Raw genomic sequence first — 11364 nt, 5'->3', positions numbered from 1 at the left:
CAGCAGCCCAACCTGTGTTCTCTCTCGTATGCCCTGCAGCAGGGTGGGGGGAACTGTTCTAGCCCGATGGCCACATTCCCTTCTGGGCAGCTTGTTGGGGGCCACATGTCAGTGGTGGGAGGGGCCAGAAGGAGAAGTGGACAGAGCAATAAATGTTATTTTTGCCCTGGTCCACTAGGTGAGTTTTTTCACATGTGGCAGCCCTTTAGATATTTGAAAATGCCTATCATATAGTTATATGATATCTCTATATGATATCAGTCTCAGCCTCCTCTTTTCCAGGCTAAACATACTTAACGCCCTCAGCCATTCCTCCCAAGACCCCTTATCATCTTGGTCACCCTCCTCTGCACATGTTCCAGCTTGTCAATATCCTTCTTAAACTGTGGTGCCCAGAACTGGACACAGTGCTCTTAAGTGTGGTTTGACCAAGGCGGAATAGAGTAACCAGTGTGGTGTAGTGGTTAAGAGCAGTAGACTCGTAATCTGGTGAACCGGGTTCGCGGCTCCGCTCCTCCGCATGCAGCTTCTGGGTGACCTTGGGCTAGTCACACTTCTCTGAAGTCTCTCAGCCCCACTCAGCTCACAGAGTGTTTGTTGTGGGGGAGGAAGGGAAAGTAGATTGTTAGCTGCTTTGAGACTAATTTGGGTAGTGATAAAGCAGGATAGGAAGGACAGATCGTGAAGCTGAGGCTCCAATACTTTGGCCACCTCATGAGAAGAGAAGACTCCCTGGAAAAGACCCTGATGTTGGGAAAGATGGAGGGCACTAGGAGAAGGGAACGACAGAGGATGAGATGGTTGGACAGTGTTCTCGAAGCTACAAACATGAGCCTAACCAAACTGCGGGAGGCAGTGGAAGACAGGAGTGCCTGGCGTGCTCTGGTCCATTGGGTCACGAAGAGTCGGACACGACTAAATGACTAAACAACAGCAAAAGCGGGATATCAAATCCAAACTCTTCTTCTTCTTCTTTCCTTGATCTGGACATCATACTTTTGATGCAGCCTAGACTAGCATTAGCTTTTTTTGGCTGCTGCATCACACTGTTGACTCATGCTAAGCTTGTGGTCTACTAAGGCCCTTAGGTCCTTTTCACATGTACTATTGGCAAGCCAAGTATCCCCGTCTTATTTTGGTACAATTAATTCTGCCTGCCTAAGTGTAGAATCTTACATTTGTCCCTATTGAAATTAATTTTGTTTGTTGTGGCCCAGTTCTCCAATCCATTAAAGTCATCTTGAATTCTAATGCTGTCTTCTGCGGCATTAGCTACCTCTCCCAGTTTGGTGTCATCTGAAAATTGGATGAGCATCCCCTCAATTCCTTAATCCAAATCATATATAAAGACGTTGAACAACAGATACACTCAAGGTGCTAAACGCTTTGGTATAAGAAGCTTAGACTTCAGCTCTGCATTTCATTGTCACAATAGGGAATTGCAGTATCTTTTATCCAGCAATATTGAAATGATTGCTGCTTTCCTTATGTTATTGGTGCACCACTGATATTAAACAGAATGCAGTGCCATACTATAAGGTGCTCAGCTCTGTTTTCCTCTTTTTGAAGTGCTGATTGTTACTATTACATTACTGGTATGAAACTTTTGCTTTCTGCCAGCAGTCTGCTCTGTTCCTCCTACACCATCCCAAGCTGCTTTTCAGACTGAGCAGTTTGAAGGCACCCGTGGTAAAATTAAAAACTCCTAGGTGTTTCTGAATGGAAATGCATATTTACCTAGACGGCTACCTTTATTGATGGGCAGCCCAAGGTATTTTGCTGCTTGAAGTAAATGACAAAATGGCACACATACCTCAAGACACACTGGTTAGAAATTGAGCAGGCATTGTCCACATATCTGCTGTGGGTTCCCTGGTTATGGAGTTCTTTGCATCTAGCCGGTGACTGGACTAGATGGTGTAAGTAAGGCCCACACCAATACGATAATTCTATGTGCTGACTTGGGGAGGAGCTTGAATCCCCCCCCCCCATTTCCCCCTCTTTTGGTTCATTCCGTACTGGCTGAAAATCTGCTACTGAGCCAAGTTAAAGGTGTAGGTGTTACTAATATGTAAGTCCATATACAGCTCAGGACCAGGTTACCTTATATACCTAGGAGATTCCTGTGTTCAGGGGGAGAGTATCTCCTGCAAGTTCCAGAGATCCCAGGAGCCCAGTCTGCAGTGACCCCTAGCAGGGCTTTTAGTGTGTCTGCCCCTGTTCTGCATATGTACTGCAGCAATTGAAGCATTAAAGCCTTTTGGGAAGAAATCTTCCTCCACTCTCAGTTCTTCTGCAACTGGGGGCCAGGACAGGCACTGGTGATGTGAAAAAGAGGGACAGGAAGGAGTTAAAGCATGGGTAGGCAAACTAAGGCCTGGGGGCCAGATCCAGCCCAATAGCCTTCTAAATCCAGCCTGCGGACGGTCCGGGAATCAGCGTAGAATGAGTAGAATGTGTCTTTTTATTTAAAATGCATCTCTGAGTTATTCGTGGGGCATAGGAATTTGTTCTCCCCCCCCCCAAAAAAAAATACAGTGGTACCTCGGGTTAAGTACTTAATTTGTTTTGGAGGTCTGTTCTTAACCTGAAACTGTTCTTAACCTGAAGCACCACTTTAGCTAATGGGTCCTCCTGCTGCTGCTGCGCCGTCGCTGCACGATTTCTGTTCTCATCCTGAAGCAAAGTTCTTAACCTGAAGCACTATTTCTGGGTTAGCAGAGTCTGTAACCTGAAGCGTATGTAACCTGAAGCGTATGTAACCTGAGGTACCACTGTAGTTCAGCCCCCCACAAGGTCTGAGGGACAGTGGACCGGCTCCCTGCTGAAAAAGTTTGCTGACCCCTGAGTTAAAGTCTCGGCTCAAAGAAGCTCAGAGGGTCTTCATTTATTGGTTTGCAGGCTGCCTATTGAGGAACAGGGAGCAAAATGCCCCCTTTCTATCCTGAAATATTTGGAGAGTGATTGCAGCCAAGCCTATTTCTGCTTCCTTTCCCCCCAGGGGCATTCCCACCATGCTGCTGTAACACAGCTTATTGTCTCAGCAGCACAGCAGTTACACATGGCTGAGGGGAACCGCAGGCCACATGAGACTACTTTGTCTAAAATGGCATCCTGGATTAGTAAATACTCAGGGCAGCCTCAGAAAGGCACGTCAAGGAGCCACGGCCTCCATGAGGAAAAATTGCCAAGCTTCTTCCTCGCTTCCCCACAGGAGTCTTTGAGCTACACAGCCTAAAATAAAGGAACAGGCAGTTTTAAAAATGAGAGGAAGGGAAGATGGAGGCAGCAAAGGCAGGTGCATCGGTGCTGGGATAATGAAAGGGTTCTAGTCAGCTTTGGAGAACCATGGAATCCCTCAGCCGGCTGAGCATTTGTGCTCATTGTGGCCTCTGGTAAAGTAATTGTTCAGTAGCAGGCAGGGAAATATCTGCTGCATATGTGCTAATCTAATGCACTGTTGCTTTTAGCATGGAATATACCAGTGTGGTGTAGTGGTTAGAGAGTTGGGCCAGGACTTGGGAAAGACCAGGGTTCAAATCCCTGCTTGGTCATGAAGCTCACTGGGTGACCTTGGGGCACAGCCACCGCCTCTCAGCCAAACCTACCTCACCTTGTTGTGGGATTAAATGAGGAGGGGAGGAAGAACCACGTATGCCACCTTGAGCTCCTCGCAGGCCTTCTCTGGGGCAGTTCCAATGCTTTTAAATTTTTTACCGAGAGAGAGTCACCTTGGCCCAGAAATACCATTTTCTGAAATGCTGTGCAAGACATTTCTATTTTGGTAAATATTTAGTGCCTTTCTGTGGGCATGTATTTCCCCCCTATTGTTTGTCCGGAATCATGTTGTTGTTTTTTTAAAAAAAATAAATACATCTTTTATTTATTTTATTTTATTATTTGTTATTTATTTATTTTATTCATTGAATTTATATACCCCTATACCCGGAGGTCCCAAACCATCTTTCTTCTGTGGTTTGGGCAATAAAAAAAGAAAACAAAAGCCCAACATAGATGCAAGTGATTTGTAAGCATCTATGAATTATTAATGCTTTTGAATTATGGTGCTGGAGGAGACTCTTGAGAGTCCCATGGACTGCAAGAAGATCAAACACATCCATTCTTAAGGAAATTAGCCCTGAGTGCTCACTGGAAGGACAGATCCTGAAGCTGAGGCTCCAATAATTTGGCCACCTCATGAGAAGAGAAGACTCCCTGGAAAAGACCCTGATGTTGGGAAAGATGGAGGGCACAAGGAGAAGGGGACGACAGAGGACGAGATGGTTGGACAGTGTTCTCGAAGCTACTAACATGAGTTTGACCAAACTGTGGGAGGCAGTGGGGCCGTCAGATGTTGGGGGCTCTCAATTTTGAAGGGAATCTGGAGCATGCTTGTAAATACTACATCGAGCCTATCCGGGACTATGGAAAAGGGATTGTCTTGCTGAAATGGGTCAAAAACACTACCAAGCTGGAGTTCCCATGAATAAAAGGGAAATATAAAGAAGAGTTACAGAAGGGACATGGAAGAGACTTGAGGGCCTCGGATATAAGATTGCCAGGTTAATGTGCTAGATTAATAGGATAAAAAGGACTGACAAAACCCGGGACCAGGAGGAAGGGACGTTGGATGAAGACTGGATTGCTTTTTTCTTTTATTTTTATCATTAGGACTGTCTTATAAAATTGATGAATGTTAGGAAAATGTTGAAATGAAATTATTTGGCTCTTATAAAAATGTCTAAAGAATTAGGTAAGAATGTTATGGTTTAGGAGAAGTTGGTAAAAATTAAGATTTAAGTTTTAAACTTTAAGGTTTTCTATAAGATAAGATGAAAATAGATCAAGGTAATGTGATGACAGAATACTACGAATTATGGAAAGGATTTGCTATTATTATTATAAAACAGGATACAGGAAAAGGGAGGAGGAGGAGGTCAAGGAAAGAAGGTATTGAAAGTGGAGAATTGGAGAATGATGGTTTTATTTATTTTTATTTTTATTTTTCTGTCTTGTTTTTTCTTTTGTGTAATTTTTTTAAAAAAACTCTTTTTTCAATAAATATCATTTTAAAAGAACAAAAACTGTGGGAGGCAGTGGAAGACAGGAGTGCCTGGCGTGCTCTGGTCCATGGGGTCACGAAGAGTCGGACACGACTAAACGACTAAACAACAACAACAACAACATGAATGATTAAAGTCTTTTTTTATTTAAAAACGAGACAGCTCTCAAACAGGTTGGTCCAGCAAGAAGAGACAGACTCTTTGGCTCTTTGATTCTGCCCCTGCCAATGATATCCTCTGGCAAGAAGCCTGAGTCCTGCTCGAAGGATAATAAGGCCTGCTGTCCCAGAGCCACCTTGAAGAGAAGTTCTTTTATATAGGAGGAGTAGGTGTGTTCTCTTCCTAGAAAGAAAAAAAATCGATGGCTTGGCTGTGTGGTCCGACTGCTAATTGGGAATGCCTTCAGATTGCTGAGTGATTGATTTCCTCCTTCTGCTAAGGAGGTTTGTGTGTGATCCACGCTGCAGAAAACTCCTCTCTGTGTGCACAGGTTTGCACTGCATGTTGCTGCACATAAGGACACCAGGTGGGGAAGCAGTTCCCATGGTTTATATGTGCATGGCTGTGCACATGTTGACATGATCCACAGCATTTTTCCTGGGGATCGCTGCCCAGGAAAAACGAGGCTGCCCTTTCCATCTGCCTCCTGCTGCAGATGCCAGCCTGCATCCACATCTAAGGTCTGGACTGACATACACTAAGTGCATCTTTCTGCGCGCAAGTGTCCCTGGATCTGGGCCAAAATCATTAGGATTCAGAGAGGTGTCGTCCCCCCCCCCCAACAAGCGGACAGAGAAAAAACAACAACAGTAATTTAAGACTTAATTTAAAAAGTTGAAATAAAGGTAAAGGTAAAGGGGACCCCTGACCATTAGGTCCAGTCATGACCGACTCTGGGGTTGCGGAGCTCATCTCGCTTTACTGGCCAAGGGAGCCGGCGTACAGCTTCTGGGTCATGTGGCCAGCATGACTAAGCCGCTTCTGGCGAACCAGAGCAGTGCACGGAAACGCCGCTTACCTTCCCGCTAGAGCAGTACCTATTTATCTACTTGCACTTTGACTGCTTTCGAACTGCTAGGTTGGCAGGAGCAGGGACCGAGCAACGGGAGCTCACCCCATCGCAGGAATTTGAATCGCCGACCTTCTGATCGGCAAGTCCTAGGCTCTGTGGTTTAACCCACAGTGCCATCCACATCACTAAAAAGTTGAAATAAGAATAGACTCAAAACAGATTAAAACTCACATAAGCTTTCTGAACATTTGGGTAAGCTTGTCTAAACAAAATTTATTTAGCAGGTGCTGAAAAGAATATGATGTTAATAGGGAGTTCCAAAGGTTAGCTGCTGCCACACTAAAAAACAATGAGTTCTTACAAATGCGGAACAGGTGGCACCCATAAGGGCGCTAGTTCTGCCTATCAAAGCAGGCAAATATAGAGTAAGGCAATCTTGCAGGTAAACTGGTCCCAAGTTGTTAAAGGCTTTCTATACTAACACCTTGAACTTGGCCTGGTGGCAAACCAGGAACCACTGCAGATCTCTGTGTTATACGCTGACAAGGCCTTACTCCTGCCAGCAATTGTGTTGCAGCATTCTGTAGTCACTGCAGCTTCCGGATCAAGCACCGGGGAAGCCGGACGAGTCTTCCCAGCCCACGCCCAGCATTTTGACCCCCTGCTTCACAAGGAGTCCAAGATGCTTGTGCTGGAGAAGGGCTGCAATTCATAGCTTGTCAAGCCAGTAATGCGAGACTTATGCTCTTTGATGGATGTGTAGACTGAGTGAGGAGCTCTATGCTGCCTCACAACTCCAAGCCTTTGAAGTGCATGATGAGAATCAAAGCTGATTGATGAGATGTTTGCGTGTGTGAGTGTGTGTGTGTGAGAGAGAGCAGTTTTGTGTATAATGATTTACTACTTTCTCTCTGAGTTTCTCCCCTCTGAAAGATGAGAGGCACGTCAAGATGAGTATGGCAGTCAACCTCCCAGAAGATGAAGAAGCATTTCCATATTATTCTTCCACTCTGCTGCTTCCCCGCCCCCCCTCCTTGCTGTAGTACAACACTTTCTGCAAAGTTAAGAATGGTTTCTTCCAGGTCCTTTTCCTGTCATGGCTCTCCTGGTGTTCTCCAGCTTGCATGTCAGGGGTCAACAACCATTTTGGAACAGTAGCAGCTGGTGAGAGGGTGTGGCATCACAGAAAATGGCTGTTGTGGGGGAGTGGCTTAGCACAAAATGGCTGCCACGCCCGAAAGAGCAGAAAAAAGAAACAGAAGCTCAACATGGTGAGGATGCGCCACCCTACGTTCACCACTGTCACGCTTCCTCACAGAACTGACCTCTTTGAACCTCTTCAGAATAGATGGCAGTGGGTGTCCAATCCTGACATCCAGTGAATGTGGGCAAGTTTAAGGGGTGATTTGTTCAATGTGGGAGAGGCTGGACCAGTGCAAACAGGAACTGAACTGGAAGAGCAAACAGGAAATGATGTCACAGAGATTGGTAGAACTGGAGGAGCAATGCCCCGGTTTCCCTGGGGCTTGGGGCTCACTGGGTGCAATGCAATTACTCAGACCCTTTTCTAGTTAGGTTACGTCAGGCTCAGGCAGGGCAAAGCAGATCAGGACCCTGGGCAGCTCCCAGTGGGCTGTGATGGCCGAATTGTGATGCATGTTGTCTCAGCAAAGGACCAGGGTCACCAGAAGGCTTAGGACAGCTGGCAAGGTCTTCCCCACCCATGGCTTTGCCCCCTGGGACACCTGTCCGCAATCCTGAAAAGCAAGTATGGGGAACTTTTGGCCCTCTGGATGTTGCTGAACCACAACTCCCATTCGCCTGAGCAAGAATGGCCAATGGCCAGGGATGATGGGAGTTGTGGTTCAGTGACATCTGCAGTGCCAGAGGGGTTCTTTACTCACATGCCCCTACTAGGCTGTGGAAACTCTGTGAGAGTCATCCCCAGAGCTTAAAAAATGACGAGGAAGCCACATCCTAAGGCTGGGAATGTGTAGGAAAGGGTTCCAAGGGTTCCTCAACCCACAACTGAGATGATTTATGCCATCTGTAACTGAGTCCCCCTTGAGCTGACACAGGAACCTGGATTTAGGGTCTGTCATTATCATTATCATTATCATTATCATTATCATTATCATTATCATTACCAACAACAACATTTATAGATCACCGTTCCTTCAAGGAGCTCAAGACAGTGTACACATTCTTCCCACTATCCATTTTACACTTAAAAAACCACTTGTGAGGTAGGTTAAACTGAGATATTTCTGGTCTGTGACTATAATAAACTGGTTCATTCATTCATTCATTCATACTGAGATTTATGATGGGGTTAAAGTCATCCAGTGGGCTTCATGGGGATTTGAACCCTGGTCTCCTATCTGACACTCTACACCACACTGGTCCTTCAGTCTGTGACACCATGGTCAGGACAGGGGTAATCATAGGAAATGAGATTTGGAGGGGCAGGGAAAAGATGGGAGAATTTGGGATAGAGTTTGGGCTAACATTGCAGATACTTCAGTGCATTGTGTTCCCGTGAATTGTAGCTATAAATGGCCCAGCTCCCAGGGGGGGGGGAGATCTGTTGAAGAAATGATGGGTACATCTTGAGAGAGGTCAGCCTGGAGAGAAAAAAGAAAGAAAGAAAAGGAGTTTTATTTTCCTCACTGGTACCAGCACAGCCTATGAACTCTTTGCTCACTTCAGAGGCACTTTACATAATGGAGACTGAGATTAACCAAGGAGATGGTATTCTGGTCCAATCCTTTGCTGTAAGACAGACCTGCTGTGTTGCTGTTATTTTTCCCCCTGGAGGTGGGTGGGGAGAAAGTGTGTGTGTGTGTGTGTGTGTACCTGCAAAAGGGGAGGAGGACGAGGGAGAGGCAGTCCCAGTTGACACAGGATGTCAGATTAAATCACTCGTGTTTGCTTATATAACATAATAGGACTGACACAATGTAAGGAGATGTGATGAGCCTCAGAGCTGTCAGTTGTGAAATGCTGAAGTTGTATGGCTTGTTTGACGCTGCCAGGATATAGGGTATTATTGTTTCTGAGACAAGACAGAGACCACCCTGTGAATGGCAAGCGAGACGCATGTACCACATCGCAGGCACTGTGGCAATAGTCATGGAGCATCTCCCAGGAATGTAGAGTCGTTTCAGCATGAGCAGATTCCTTCTTAGCTTTTGCCTGTCAAGTCCATTATTTATTTTTATATATGAATGGGGGGGGGACCCGTTAAATAGATAAATGCCTCCTGGCAGAGTGGGAGACCCAAATTAACATTCTGGTCCAAGCCACATGGCATACCAAAAGTGCCATTGCCAGTGGAGGCTGGCCCATTAGGGCAGGTGGGGTGCTGCCCACCAACCTCAGTGTGCCTTTAGCCAGACCCCACCTAAACCTTACCCCATATATGCCCACTCGTCCACTTCAGTCAACGGAAGTGGCACTGTTACAGGTGCCATATATTATGCACTCCACATGCATAATAAATCAATCTATTAGCACCAACACTTTGGAACTCTCTGCCTATTGACATCAGGTGCCTTCATTGCACTCTTTTCATCACCTGCTCTATAAGTTTTAAAAGTGTGTTCAAAAATACCATTTCTTGAAAAACGATGGCTAGTGGGTCACCTATATTAGCTACGGTCTTTCTCCAACATAGCAGTGCGAGGAATCTATATCCTCTTTTTGTATGTAACCCTGCTTCTTCCATACCACAAAATATCACCAACACAACTCAAGAGTATGGACTTGGAGACAAACATCCCTTGCCTTGCTTCCTTTCATGCTTTTCTAATGATTCACTTGAAGAAGCGGTAATCTTCCAAGCTTGCAACTTCAGCCCATCAAAATCTAATCTTTGATCTGCGTTGACCAGGCTCCCATTGATGTTGGATTGCTTGACATTAAGGACGTTTCCTTTCCCTGTCAGTTGCGCATGATATTCAAAATTTGCCTTGACGTATTCTTTTACAAAACAGTCAACTTTTAGATGCTGTGGCTGCACGCAAAGCAAGCAGAGTCAGGGCGATAATGCAGAATTTGTAGCTATCCAAATGTTGCAGAACTCCAGCTCCCATCAGGCACGACCAGTAGTTGATGGGAATTGGAGTCCATCCATATCTGGAGTGCCACATGTCCTCCACTATGGCCCTGTGGGAATCCATCAACAAAAAAAGTTCAGTGGGGTTTTGCCAAACGGCCTCACGTTGCTTAGATCCAGTGAGAGCCAGTGTGGTGTAGTGGTTAAGAGCAGTAGTCTCGTAATCTGGGGAACGTCTCCGCTCCTCCACATGCAGCTGCTGGGTGCCTTGGGCTAATCACTCTTCTTTGACGTCTCTCAGCCCCACTCACCTCACAGAGTGTTTGTTGTGGGGGAGGAAGGGAAAGGAGAATGTTAGCCGCTTTGAGACTCCTTCGGATAGTGATAAAGCAGGATATCAAATCCAAACTCCTCCTCTTCTTCTTCTTCTTCTTCTTCTTCTTCTTCTTCTTCTTCTTCTTCTATGCATGATGGACATGGGCTCCCTTGAAGCCTGGGCCAATATATTTCTAACCCACTGATTTCAGGTAGGCCTATTTGCAGCCCTTGCAGCTTGCCCACCAGCACAGCACACGGAAGCCAAGCTTACTGATAAACAGTTCCCACCAACGAGCAATTAATGTTACTTTTTCATTCCCCGTGGCAGTAGCACGGGAGAAAAATAAACAAGTGCACTTCTAATGGGTGACCCCACCAATTAGAATTTGACCCTCCCGTTTAAAGATGATCTCCCCAATTAATCAACTTGCACTTATGTGAGCACTGGCTTCAGCAGAGGCAAGGCGGGGCAAGAGGGTTCCATGCAGGGTTTCGGCTGAATGCTATTGTCAGGGGTTCAGGAGCAGAGGCAAGGGCAAGGGAGGAAACAGAGAGCGAGGGAGAGGAGGCAGAAGAAAAGATGAGTGATGACGACGACCCGAGATCTCCGAGTCTTTCCAGTGAATCAGAAGATTCACAGAAAGGAGCACCAGTGGCCAGGGCAAGGGGGGAGCCTAGGGGGACACCCCAGGAAGATAGAGCCAGAGGGGACTCAGAGGGGAGCAGTTGGAAATCAGGACCAGCGTCACCGCCAGAGAGCAGGGAAGAGGAAGGGCGCCAGGGATCAAGCGCTGGCAGCTCACAACAGGGGGGAGGGCACGAGTCAGGAGTGGCCACACCTCCATCGGGGAGCGAAGAAACGGTCAGACGGAAGGTGGAAGGTTGGGCGCGCGTGCCAAGTTCAAATGCACAGG

The sequence above is a fragment of the Podarcis pityusensis genome, assembly GCF_964106645.2.
Source record: "Podarcis pityusensis genome assembly, chromosome: 8".
NCBI classification, from domain to species: domain Eukaryota; kingdom Metazoa; phylum Chordata; class Lepidosauria; order Squamata; family Lacertidae; genus Podarcis; species Podarcis pityusensis.
The sequence above is the reverse complement of the archived record's forward strand: the minus strand, read 5'-3'. Positions refer to the sequence as shown.